Here is a 12,011-nt window from a genome sequence, read left to right as displayed (position 1 = left end):
GGGCAGTACTGAGGGAGTGCTGCACTGTCAGAGGGTCAGTACTGAGGGAGCGCTGCACTGTCGGAGGGGCAGTACTGAGGGAGCGCTGCACTGTCGGAGGGGCAGTACTGAGGGAGCGCTGCACTGTCGGAGGGGCAGTACTGAGGGAGCGCTGCGCTGTCGGAGGGTCAGTACTGAGGCAGCGCTGCACTGTCGGAGGGGCAGTACTGAGTGAGCGCTGCACTGTCGGAGTGGCAGTACTGAGGGAGCGCTGCACTGTCGGAGGGGCAGTACTGAGGAAGCGCTGCACTGTCGGAGGGGCAGTACTGAGGGAGCACCACACTGTCGGAGGGGCTGTACTGAGGGTGCGCTGCACTGCCAGAGGGGCAGTACTGAGGGAGCGCTGCACTGTCGGATGGGCAGTACTGAGAGAGCGCCGCACTGTCAGAGGGTCAGTACTGAGGGAGCGCTGCACTGTCAGAGGGCAGTACTGAGGGAGTGAGGCACTGTCGGAGGGGCAGTACTGAGGGAGCGCCTCACTGTCAGAGTGGCAGTACCGAGGGAGTGCTACACTGTCGGAGGGGCAATACTGAGGGAGTGCTGCACTGTCGGAGGGGCTGTACTGAGGGAGCGCCGCAATGTCAGAGGGGCAGAACTGAGGGAGTGCCCCACTGTTGGAGGGGCAGTACTGAGGGAGCGCTGCACTGTCAGACGGGCAATACTGAGGGAGTGCTGCACTGTTGGAGGGGCAATAATGAGGGAGCGCTGCACTGTCAGATTGCGGTACTGAGGGAGCGCTGCACTGTCGGAGGGGCAGTACTGAGGGAGTGCTGCACTGTCGGAGGGGCAGTACTGAGGGAGCGCTGCATTGTCAGATGGTCAGTACTGAGGGAGCCCTGCACTGTCGGAGGGGCTGTACTGAGGGAGCGCTGCACTGTCAGAGGGGCAGTTCTGAAGGAGCGCCGCACTGTTGCAGGGGCAGTACTGAGGGAGTGCTGCACTGTCAGAGGGGCAGTACTGAGGGAGTGCCACACCGCGGGATCGGCAGCACTGAGGGAGTGCCGCACTGTCGGAGGGGCAGTACTGAGGGAGCGCTGCACTGTCGGAGGGGCAGTACTGAGGGAGCGCTGCGCTGTCGGAGGGGCAGTACTGAGGGAGCGCTGCTCTGTCGGAGGGGCAGTACTGAGGGAGCGCTGCGCTGTCGGAGTGGCAGTACTGAGGGAGTGCTGCACTGTCGGAGGGGCAGTACTGAGGGAGCGCTGCACTGTCGGAGGGGCAGTACTGAGGGAGCGCTGCACTTTCAGAGGGGCAGTACTGAGGGAGCGCTGCACTTTCGGAGGGGCAGTACTGAGGGAGCGCTGCACTGTCAGAGGGGCAGTACTGAGGGAGCACCACACTGTCGGAGGGGCTGTACTGAGGGTGCGCTGCACTGTCAGAGGGGCAGTACTGAGGGAGCGCTGCACTGTCAGAGGGGCAGTACTGAGGGAGCACTGCACTGTCAGGGGGGCAGTACTGAGGCAGTGCTGCACTGTCGGATGGGCAGGACTGAGAGAGCGCCGCACTGTCAGAGGGTCAGTACTGAGGGAGCGCTGCACTGTCAGAGGGCAGTACTGAGGGAGTGAGGCACTGTCGGAGGGGCAGTACTGAGGGAGCGCCGCACTGTCAGAGTGGCAGTACCGAGGGAGTGCTACACTGTCGGAGGAGCAATACTGAGGGAGTGCTGCACTGTCGGAGGGGCTGTACTGAGGGAGCGCCGCAATGTCGGAGGGGCAGAACTGAGGGAGTGCCCCACTGTTGGAGGGGCAGTACTGAGCGAGCGCTGCACTGTCAGAGGGGCAATACTGAGGGAGTGCTGCACTTTTGGAGGGGCAATAATGAGGGAGCGCTGCACTGTCGGAGGGGCAGTACTGAGGAAGCGCTGCACTGTCGGAGGGGCAGTACTGAGGGAGCGCGGCACTGTCGGAGGGGCAGTACTGAGGGAGCGCTGCACTGTCGGAGGGCAGTACTGAGGAAGCGCTGCACTGTCGGAGGGGCAGTACTGAGGGAGTGCTGCACTGTCAGAGGGTCAGTACTGAGGGAACGCTGCACTGTCGGAGGGGCAGTACTGAGGGAGCGCTGCACTGTCGGCGGGGCAGTACTGAGGGAGCGCTGCACTGTCGGAGGGGCAGTACTGAGGGAGCGCTGCGCTGTCATGGGGGCAGTACTGAGGGAGCGCTGCACTGTCGGAGGGGCAGTACTGAGTGAGCGCTGCGCTGTCGGAGTGGCAGTACTGAGGGAGCGCTGCACTGTCGGAGGGGCAGTACTGAGGAAGCGCTGCACTGTCGGAGGGGCAGTACTGAGGGAGCACCACACTGTCGGAGGGGCTGTACTGAGGGTGCGCTGCACTGCCAGAGGGGCAGTACTGAGGGAGCGCTGCACTGTCGGATGGGCAGTACTGAGAGAGCGCCGCACTGTCAGAGGGTCAGTACTGAGGGAGCGCTGCACTGTCAGAGGGCAGTACTGAGGGAGTGAGGCACTGTCGGAGGGGCAGTACTGAGGGAGCGCCTCACTGTCAGAGTGGCAGTACCGAGGGAGTGCTACACTGTCGGAGGGGCAATACTGAGGGAGTGCTGCACTGTCGGAGGGGCTGTACTGAGGGAGCGCCGCAATGTCGGAGGGGCAGAACTGAGGGAGTGCCCCACTGTTGGAGGGGCAGTACTGAGGGAGCGCTGCACTGTCAGACGGGCAATACTGAGGGAGTGCTGCACTGTTGGAGGGGCAATAATGAGGGAGCGCTGCACTGTCAGATTGCGGTACTGAGGGAGCGCTGCACTGTCGGAGGGGCAGTACTGAGGGAGTGCTGCACTGTCGGAGGGGCAGTACTGAGGGAGCGCTGCATTGTCAGATGGTCAGTACTGAGGGAGCCCTGCACTGTCGGAGGGGCTGTACTGAGGGAGCGCTGCACTGTCAGAGGGGCATATCTGAAGGAGCGCCGCACTGTTGCAGGGGCAGTACTGAGGGAGTGCTGCACTGTCAGAGGGGCAGTACTGAGGGAGTGCCACACCGCGGGATCGGCAGCACTGAGGGAGTGCCGCACTGTCGGAGGGGCAGTACTGAGGGAGCGCTGCACTGTCGGAGGGGCAGTGCTGAGGGAGCACTGCACTGTCGGAGGGTCAGTACTGAGGGAGCGCTGCACTGTCGGAGGGGCAGTACTGAGGGAGCGCCGCACTGTCTGAGGTGCAGTACTGAGGGAGCGCCGCACTGTCGGAGGGGCAGTACTGAGGGAGCACTGCACTGTCGGAGGGGCATTACTGAGGGAGCACTGCACTGTCGGAGGGGCAGTACTGAGGGAGGGCTGCACTGTCGGAGGGGCACTACTGAGGGAGCACTGCACTGTCGGAGGGGCAGTACTGAGGGAGCGCTGCACTGTCGGAGGGGCATTACTGAGGGAGTGCTGCACTGTCGGAGGGGCAGTACTGAGGGAGCGCTGCACTGTCAGAGGGGTAGTACTGAGGGAGTGCTGCACTGTCGGAGGGGCAGAACTGAGGGAGCGCTGCACTGTCGGAGGGGCAGAACTGAGGGAGCGCTGCACTGTCGGAGGGGCAGAACTGAGGGAGCGCTGCACTGTCGGAGGGGCAGTACTGAGGGAGCGCTGCACTGTCGGAGGGGCAGTACTGAGGGAGGGCTGCACTGTCGGAGGGGCACTACTGAGGGAGCGCTGCACTGTCAGAGGGGCAGTACTGATGGAGCGCTGCACTGTCGGAGGGGCAGTACTGAGGGAGCGCTGCACTGTCAGAGGGGCAGTACTGAGGGAGCGCTGCACTGTCGGAGGGGCAGTACTGAGGGAGCTCTGCACTGTCGGAGGGGCAGTACTGAGGGAGTGCTGCACTGTCAGAGAGGCAGTACTGAGGGAGTGCTGCACTGTCAGAGGGGCAGTACTGAGAGAGCGCCGCACTGTCGGAGGGTCAGTACTGAGGGAGCGCTGCACTGTCGGAGGGGCAGTACTGAGGGAGCGCTGCACTGTCGGAGGGGCAGTACTGAGGGAGCGCTGCACTGTCGGAGGGGCAGTACTGAGGGAGCGCTGCACTGTCGGAGGGGCAGTACTGAGGGAGCGCTGCACTGTCGGAGGGGCAGTACTGAGGGAGCGCTGCACTGTCGGAGGGGCAGTGCTGAGGGAGCGCTGCACTGTCGGAGGGGCAGTACTGAGGGAGCGCTGCACTGTCGGAGGGGCAGTACTGAGGGAGCGCTGCACTGTCGGAGGGCAGTACTGAGGAAGCGCTGCACTGTCGGAGGGGCAGTACTGAGGGAGCGCTGCACTGTCAGAGGGTCAGTACTGAGGGAGCGCTGCACTGTCGGAGGGGCAGTACTGAGGGAGCGCTGCACTGTCGGAGGGGCAGTACTGAGGGAGCGCTGCACTGTCGGAGGGGCAGTACTGAGGGAGCGCTGCGCTGTCGGAGGGGCAGTACTGAGGGAGCGCTGCTCTGTCGGAGGGGCAGTACTGAGGGAGCGCTGCGCTGTCGGAGTGGCAGTACTGAGGGAGTGCTGCACTGTCGGAGGGGCAGTACTGAGGGAGCGCTGCACTGTCGGAGGGGCAGTACTGAGGGAGCGCTGCACTTTCAGAGGGGCAGTACTGAGGGAGCGCTGCACTTTCGGAGGGGCAGTACTGAGGGAGCGCTGCACTGTCAGAGGGGCAGTACTGAGGGAGCACCACACTGTCGGAGGGGCTGTACTGAGGGTGCGCTGCACTGTCAGAGGGGCAGTACTGAGGGAGCGCTGCACTGTCAGAGGGGCAGTACTGAGGGAGCACTGCACTGTCAGGGGGCAGTACTGAGGCAGTGCTGCACTGTCGGATGGGCAGGACTGAGAGAGCGCCGCACTGTCAGAGGGTCAGTACTGAGGGAGCGCTGCACTGTCAGAGGGCAGTACTGAGGGAGTGAGGCACTGTCGGAGGGGCAGTACTGAGGGAGCGCCGCACTGTCAGAGTGGCAGTACCGAGGGAGTGCTACACTGTCGGAGGAGCAATACTGAGGGAGTGCTGCACTGTCGGAGGGGCTGTACTGAGGGAGCGCCGCAATGTCGGAGGGGCAGAACTGAGGGAGTGCCCCACTGTTGGAGGGGCAGTACTGAGCGAGCGCTGCACTGTCAGAGGGGCAATACTGAGGGAGTGCTGCACTTTTGGAGGGGCAATAATGAGGGAGCGCTGCACTGTCGGAGGGGCAGTACTGAGGAAGCGCTGCACTGTCGGAGGGGCAGTACTGAGGGAGCGCGGCACTGTCGGAGGGGCAGTACAGAGGGAGCGCTGCACTGTCGGAGGGCAGTACTGAGGAAGCGCTGCACTGTCGGAGGGGCAGTACTGAGGGAGTGCTGCACTGTCAGAGGGTCAGTACTGAGGGAGCGCTGCACTGTCGGAGGGGCAGTACTGAGGGAGCGCTGCACTGTCGGAGGGGCAGTACTGAGGGAGCGCTGCACTGTCGGAGGGGCAGTACTGAGGGAGCGCTGCGCTGTCGGAGGGGCAGTACTGAGGGAGCGCTGCACTGTCGGAGGGGCAGTACTGAGTGAGCGCTGCACTGTCGGAGTGGCAGTACTGAGGGAGCGCTGCACTGTCGGAGGGGCAGTACTGAGGGAGCGCTGCACTGTCGGAGGGGCAGTACTGAGGGAGCACCACACTGTCGGAGGGGCTGTACTGAGGGTGCGCTGCACTGCCAGAGGGGCAGTACTGAGGGAGCGCTGCACTGTCGGATGGGCAGTACTGAGAGAGCGCCGCACTGTCAGAGGGTCAGTACTGAGGGAGCGCTGCACTGTCAGAGGGCAGTACTGAGGGAGTGAGGCACTGTCGGAGGGGCAGTACTGAGGGAGCGCCTCACTGTCAGAGTGGCAGTACCGAGGGAGTGCTACACTGTCGGAGGGGCAATACTGAGGGAGTGCTGCACTGTCGGAGGGGCTGTACTGAGGGAGCGCCGCAATGTCGGAGGGGCAGAACTGAGGGAGTGCCCCACTGTTGGAGGGGCAGTACTGAGGGAGCGCTGCACTGTCAGACGGGCAATACTGAGGGAGTGCTGCACTGTTGGAGGGGCAATAATGAGGGAGCGCTGCACTGTCAGATTGCGGTACTGAGGGAGCGCTGCACTGTCGGAGGGGCAGTACTGAGGGAGTGCTGCACTGTCGGAGGGGCAGTACTGAGGGAGCGCTGCATTGTCGGAGTGGCAGTACTGAGGGAGCGCTGCACTGTCGGAGGGGCAGTACTGAGGGAGCGCTGCACTGTCGGAGGGGCAGTACTGAGGGAGCACCACACTGTCGGAGGGGCTGTACTGAGGGTGCGCTGCACTGCCAGAGGGGCAGTACTGAGGGAGCGCTGCACTGTCGGATGGGCAGTACTGAGAGAGCGCCGCACTGTCAGAGGGTCAGTACTGAGGGAGCGCTGCACTGTCAGAGGGCAGTACTGAGGGAGTGAGGCACTGTCGGAGGGGCAGTACTGAGGGAGCGCCTCACTGTCAGAGTGGCAGTACCGAGGGAGTGCTACACTGTCGGAGGGGCAATACTGAGGGAGTGCTGCACTGTCGGAGGGGCTGTACTGAGGGAGCGCCGCAATGTCGGAGGGGCAGAACTGAGGGAGTGCCCCACTGTTGGAGGGGCAGTACTGAGGGAGCGCTGCACTGTCAGACGGGCAATACTGAGGGAGTGCTGCACTGTTGGAGGGGCAATAATGAGGGAGCGCTGCACTGTCAGATTGCGGTACTGAGGGAGCGCTGCACTGTCGGAGGGGCAGTACTGAGGGAGTGCTGCACTGTCGGAGGGGCAGTACTGAGGGAGCGCTGCATTGTCAGATGGTCAGTACTGAGGGAGCCCTGCACTGTCGGAGGGGCTGTACTGAGGGAGCGCTGCACTGTCAGAGGGGCAGTTCTGAAGGAGCGCCGCACTGTTGCAGGCGCAGTACTGAGGGAGCGCTGCACTGTCGGAGGGTCAGTACTGAGGGAGTGCTGCACTGTTGGAGGGGCAATAATGAGGGAGCGCTGCACTGTCGGAGGGGCAGTACTGAGGGAGCGCTGCACTGTCGGAGGGGCAGTACTGAGGGAGCGCTGCACTGTCGGAGGGGCAGTACTGAGGGAGCGCTGCACTGTCGCAGGGCAGTACTGAGGAAGCGCTGCACTGTCGGAGGGGCAGTACTGAGGGAGTGCTGCACTGTCAGAGGGTCAGTACTGAGGGAGCGCTGCACTGTCGGAGGGGCAGTACTGAGGGAGCGCTGCACTGTCGGAGGGGCAGTACTGAGGGAGCGCTGCACTGTCGGAGGGGCAGTACTGAGTGAGCGCTGCACTGTCGGAGTGGCAGTACTGAGGGAGCGCTTCACTGTCGGAGGGGCAGTACTGAGGGAGCGCTGCACTGTCGGAGGGGCAGTACTGAGGGAGCGCTGCACTGTCTGAGGGGCAGTACTGAGGGAGCGCTGCACTGTCGGAGGGGCAACACTGAGGGAGCACCACACTGTCGGAGGGGCTGTACTGAGGGTGCGCTGCACTGTCAGAGGGGCAGTACTGAGGGAGCGCTGCACTGTCAGAAGGGCAGTACTGAGGGAGCACAGCACTGTCAGGGGGGCAGTACTGAGGCAGTGCTGCACTGTCGGATGGGCAGTACTGAGAGAGCGCCGCACTGTCAGAGGGTCAGTACTGAGGGAGCGCTGCACTGTCAGAGGGCAGTACTGAGGGAGTGAGGCACTGTCGGAGGGGCAGTACTGAGGGAGCGCCTCACTGTCAGAGTGGCAGTACCGAGGGAGTGCTACACTGTCGGAGGGGCAATACTGAGGGAGTGCTGCACTGTCGGAGGGGCTGTACTGAGGGAGCGCTGCAATGTCGGAGGGGCAGAACTGAGGGAGTGCCCCACTGTTCGAGGGGCAGTACTGAGGGAGCGCTGCACTGTCAGAGGGGCAATACTGAGGGAGTGCTGCACTGTTGGAGGGGCAATAATGAGGGAGCGCTGCACTGTCAGATTGCGGTACTGAGGGAGCGCTGCACTGTCGGAGGGGCAGTACTGAGGGAGTGCTGCACTGTCGGAGGGGCAGTACTGAGGGAGCGCTGCATTGTCAGATGGTCAGTGCTGAGGGAGCCCTGCACTGTCGGAGGCGCAGTACTGAGGGAGCGCTGCACTGTCAGAGGGGCAGTTCTGAAGGAGCGCCGCACTGTTGGAGGGGCAGCACTGAGGGAGTGCTGCACTGTCAGAGGGGCAGTACTGAGGGAGTGCCACACCGCGGGATCGGCAGCACTGAGGGAGTGCCGCACTGTCGGAGGGGCAGTACTGAGTGAGCGCCGCACTGTTGGGGGGGCAGTGCTGAGGGAGCGCTGCACTGTCAGAGGGGCAGTACTGAGGGAGCGCCGCACTGTTGGCGGGGCAGTGCTGAGGGAGCGCTGCACTGTCGGAGGGGCAGTACTGAGGGAGCGCTGCACTGTCGGAGGGGCAGTACTGAGGGAGCGCTGCACTGTCGGAGGGGCAGCACTGAGGGAGCGCTGCACTGTCGGAGGGGCAGTACTGAGGGAGTGCTGCACTGTCGGAGGGGCAGTACTGAGGGAGCGCTGCACTGTCAGAGGGCAGTACTGAGGGAGTGAGGCACTGTTGGAGGGGCAGTACTGAGGGAGCACCGCACTGTCAGAGTGGCAGTACCGAGGGAGTGCTACACTGTCGGAGGAGCAATACTGAGGGAGTGCTGCACTGTCGGAGGGGCTGTACTGAGGGAGCGCCGCAATGTCGGAGGGGCAGAACTGAGGGAGTGCCCCACTGTTGGAGGGGCAGTACTGAGCGAGCGCTGCACTGTCAGAGGTGCAATACTGAGGGAGTGCTGCACTTTTGGAGGGGCAATAATGAGGGAGCGCTGCACTGTCGGAGGGGCAGTACTGAGGAAGCGCTGCACTGTCGGAGGGGCAGTACTGAGGGAGCGCGGCACTGTCGGAGGGGCAGTACTGAGGGAGCGCTGCACTGTCGGAGGGCAGTACTGAGGAAGCGCTGCACTGTCGGAGGGGCAGTACTGAGGGAGTGCTGCACTGTCAGAGGGTCAGTACTGAGGGAGCGCTGCACTGTCGGAGGGGCAGTACTGAGGGAGCGCTGCACTGTCGGAGGGGCAGTACTGAGGGAGCGCTGCACTGTCAGAGGGGCAGTACTGAGGGAGCGCTGCGCTGTCGGAGGGGCAGTACTGAGGGAGCGCTGCACTGTCGGAGGGGCAGTACTGAGTGAGCGCTGCACTGTCGGAGTGGCAGTACTGAGGGAGCGCTGCACTGTCGGAGGGGCAGTACTGAGGAAGCGCTGCACTGTCGGAGGGGCAGTACTGAGGGAGCACCACACTGTCGGAGGGGCTGTACTGAGGGTGCGCTGCACTGCCAGAGGGGCTGTACTGAGGGAGCGCTGCACTGTCGGATGGGCAGTACTGAGAGAGCGCCGCACTGTCAGAGGGTCAGTACTGAGGGAGCGCTGCACTGTCAGAGGGCAGTACTGAGGGAGTGAGGCACTGTCGGAGGGGCAGTACTGAGGGAGCGCCTCACTGTCAGAGTGGCAGTACCGAGGGAGTGCTACACTGTCGGAGGGGCAATACTGAGGGATTGCTGCACTGTCGGAGGGGCTGTACTGAGGGAGCGCCGCAATGTCGGAGGGGCAGAACTGAGGGAGTGCCCCACTGTTGGAGGGGCAGTACTGAGGGAGCGCTGCACTGTCAGACGGGCAATACTGAGGGAGTGCTGCACTGTTGGAGGGGCAATAATGAGGGAGCGCTGCACTGTCAGATTGCGGTACTGAGGGAGCGCTGCACTGTCGGAGGGGCAGTACTGAGGGAGTGCTGCACTGTCGGAGGGGCAGTACTGAGGGAGCGCTGCATTGTCAGATGGTCAGTACTGAGGGAGCCCTGCACTGTCGGAGGGGCTGTACTGAGGGAGCGCTGCACTGTCAGAGGGGCAGTTCTGAAGGAGCGCCGCACTGTTGCAGGGGCAGTACTGAGGGAGCGCTGCACTGTCGGAGGGGCAGTACTGGGGGAGTGCTGCACTGTCGCAGGGCAGTACTGAGGAAGCGCTGCACTGTCGGAGGGGCAGTACTGAGGGAGTGCTGCACTGTCAGAGGGTCAGTACTGAGGGAGCGCTGCACTGTCGGAGGGGCAGTACTGAGGGAGCGCTGCACTGTCGGAGGGGCAGTACTGAGGGAGCGCTGCACTGTCGGAGGGGCAGTACTGAGTGAGCGCTGCACTGTCGGAGTGGCAGTACTGAGGGAGCGCTTCACTGTCGGAGGGGCAGTACTGAGGGAGCGCTGCACTGTCGGAGGGGCAGTACTGAGGGAGCGCTGCACTGTCTGAGGGGCAGTACTGAGGGAGCGCTGCACTGTCGGAGGGGCAATACTGAGGGAGCACCACACTGTCGGAGGGGCTGTACTGAGGGTGCGCTGCACTGTCAGAGGGGCAGTACTGAGGGAGCGCTGCACTGTCAGAAGGGCAGTACTGAGGGAGCACTGCACTGTCAGGGGGGCAGTACTGAGGCAGTGCTGCACTGTCGGATGGGCAGTACTGAGAGAGCGCCGCACTGTCAGAGGGTCAGTACTGAGGGAGCGCTGCACTGTCAGAGGGCAGTACTGAGGGAGTGAGGCACTGTCGGAGGGGCAGTACTGAGGGAGCGCCTCACTGTCAGAGTGGCAGTACCGAGGGAGTGCTACACTGTCGGAGGGGCAATACTGAGGGAGTGCTGCACTGTCGGAGGGGCTGTACTGAGGGAGCGCTGCAATGTCGGAGGGGCAGAACTGAGGGAGTGCCCCACTGTTCGAGGGGCAGTACTGAGGGAGCGCTGCACTGTCAGAGGGGCAATACTGAGGGAGTGCTGCACTGTTGGAGGGGCAATAATGAGGGAGCGCTGCACTGTCAGATTGCGGTACTGAGGGAGCGCTGCACTGTCGGAGGGGCAGTACTGAGGCAGTGCTGCACTGTCGGAGGGGCAGTACTGAGGGAGCGCTGCATTGTCAGATGGTCAGTGCTGAGGGAGCCCTGCACTGTCGGAGGCGCAGTACTGAGGGAGCGCTGCACTGTCAGAGGGGCAGTTCTGAAGGAGCACCGCACTGTTGGAGGGGCAGCACTGAGGGAGTGCTGCACTGTCAGAGGGGCAGTACTGAGGGAGTGCCACACCGCGGGATCGGCAGCACTGAGGGAGTGCCGCACTGTCGGAGGGGCAGTACTGAGTGAGCGCCGCACTGTTGGGGGGGCAGTGCTGAGGGAGCGCTGCACTGTCAGAGGGGCAGTACTGAGGGAGTGCCACACCGCGGGATCGGCAGCACTGAGGGAGTGCCGCACTGTCGGAGGGGCAGTACTGAGTGAGCGCCGCACTGTTGGGGGGGCAGTGCTGAGGGAGCGCTGCACTGTCAGAGGGGCAGCACTGCGGGAGCGCCGCACTGTTGGCGGGGCAGTGCTGAGGGAGCGCTGCACTGTCGGAGGGGCAGTACTGAGGGAGCGCTGCACTGTCGGAGGGGCAGTACTGAGGGAGCGCTGCACTGTCGGAGGGGCAGCACTGAGGGAGCGCTGCACTGTCGGAGGGGCAGTACTGAGGGAGTGCTGCACTGTCGGAGGGGCAGTACTGAGGGAGCGCCGCACTGTCAGAGGGGCAGTACTGAGGGAGCGCTGCACTGTCGGAGGGGCAGTGCTGAGGGAGCGCTGCACTGTCAGAGGGGCAGTACTGAGGGAGCGCCGCACTGTCAGAGGGGCAGTACTGAGGGAGCGCTGCACTGTCGGAGCGTCAGTACTGAGGGAGTGCTGCACTGTCGGAGGGGCAGTACTGAGGGAGCGCCGCACTGTCGGAGGGGCAGTACTGAGGGAGAGCTGCACTGTCGGAGGGGCAGTACTGAGGGAGCGCTGCACTGTCGGAGGGGCAGTACTGAGGGAGAGCTGCACTGTCGGAGGGGCAGTACTGAGGGAGTGCTGCACTGTCAGAGGGGCAGTACTGAGGGAGAGCTGCACTGTCGGAGGGGCAGTACTGAGGGAGCGCTGCACTGTCGGAGGGGCAGTACTGAGGGAGAGCTGCACTGTCGGAGGGGCAGTACTGAGGGAGAGCTGC

This window comes from Somniosus microcephalus, unplaced genomic scaffold, assembly GCF_052327205.1.
Source record: "Somniosus microcephalus isolate GS21.2 unplaced genomic scaffold, FLI_Smic_1.0 unresolved_chr3, whole genome shotgun sequence".
NCBI lineage: Eukaryota > Metazoa > Chordata > Chondrichthyes > Squaliformes > Somniosidae > Somniosus > Somniosus microcephalus.
Note: the sequence above shows the minus strand (reverse complement) of the source record.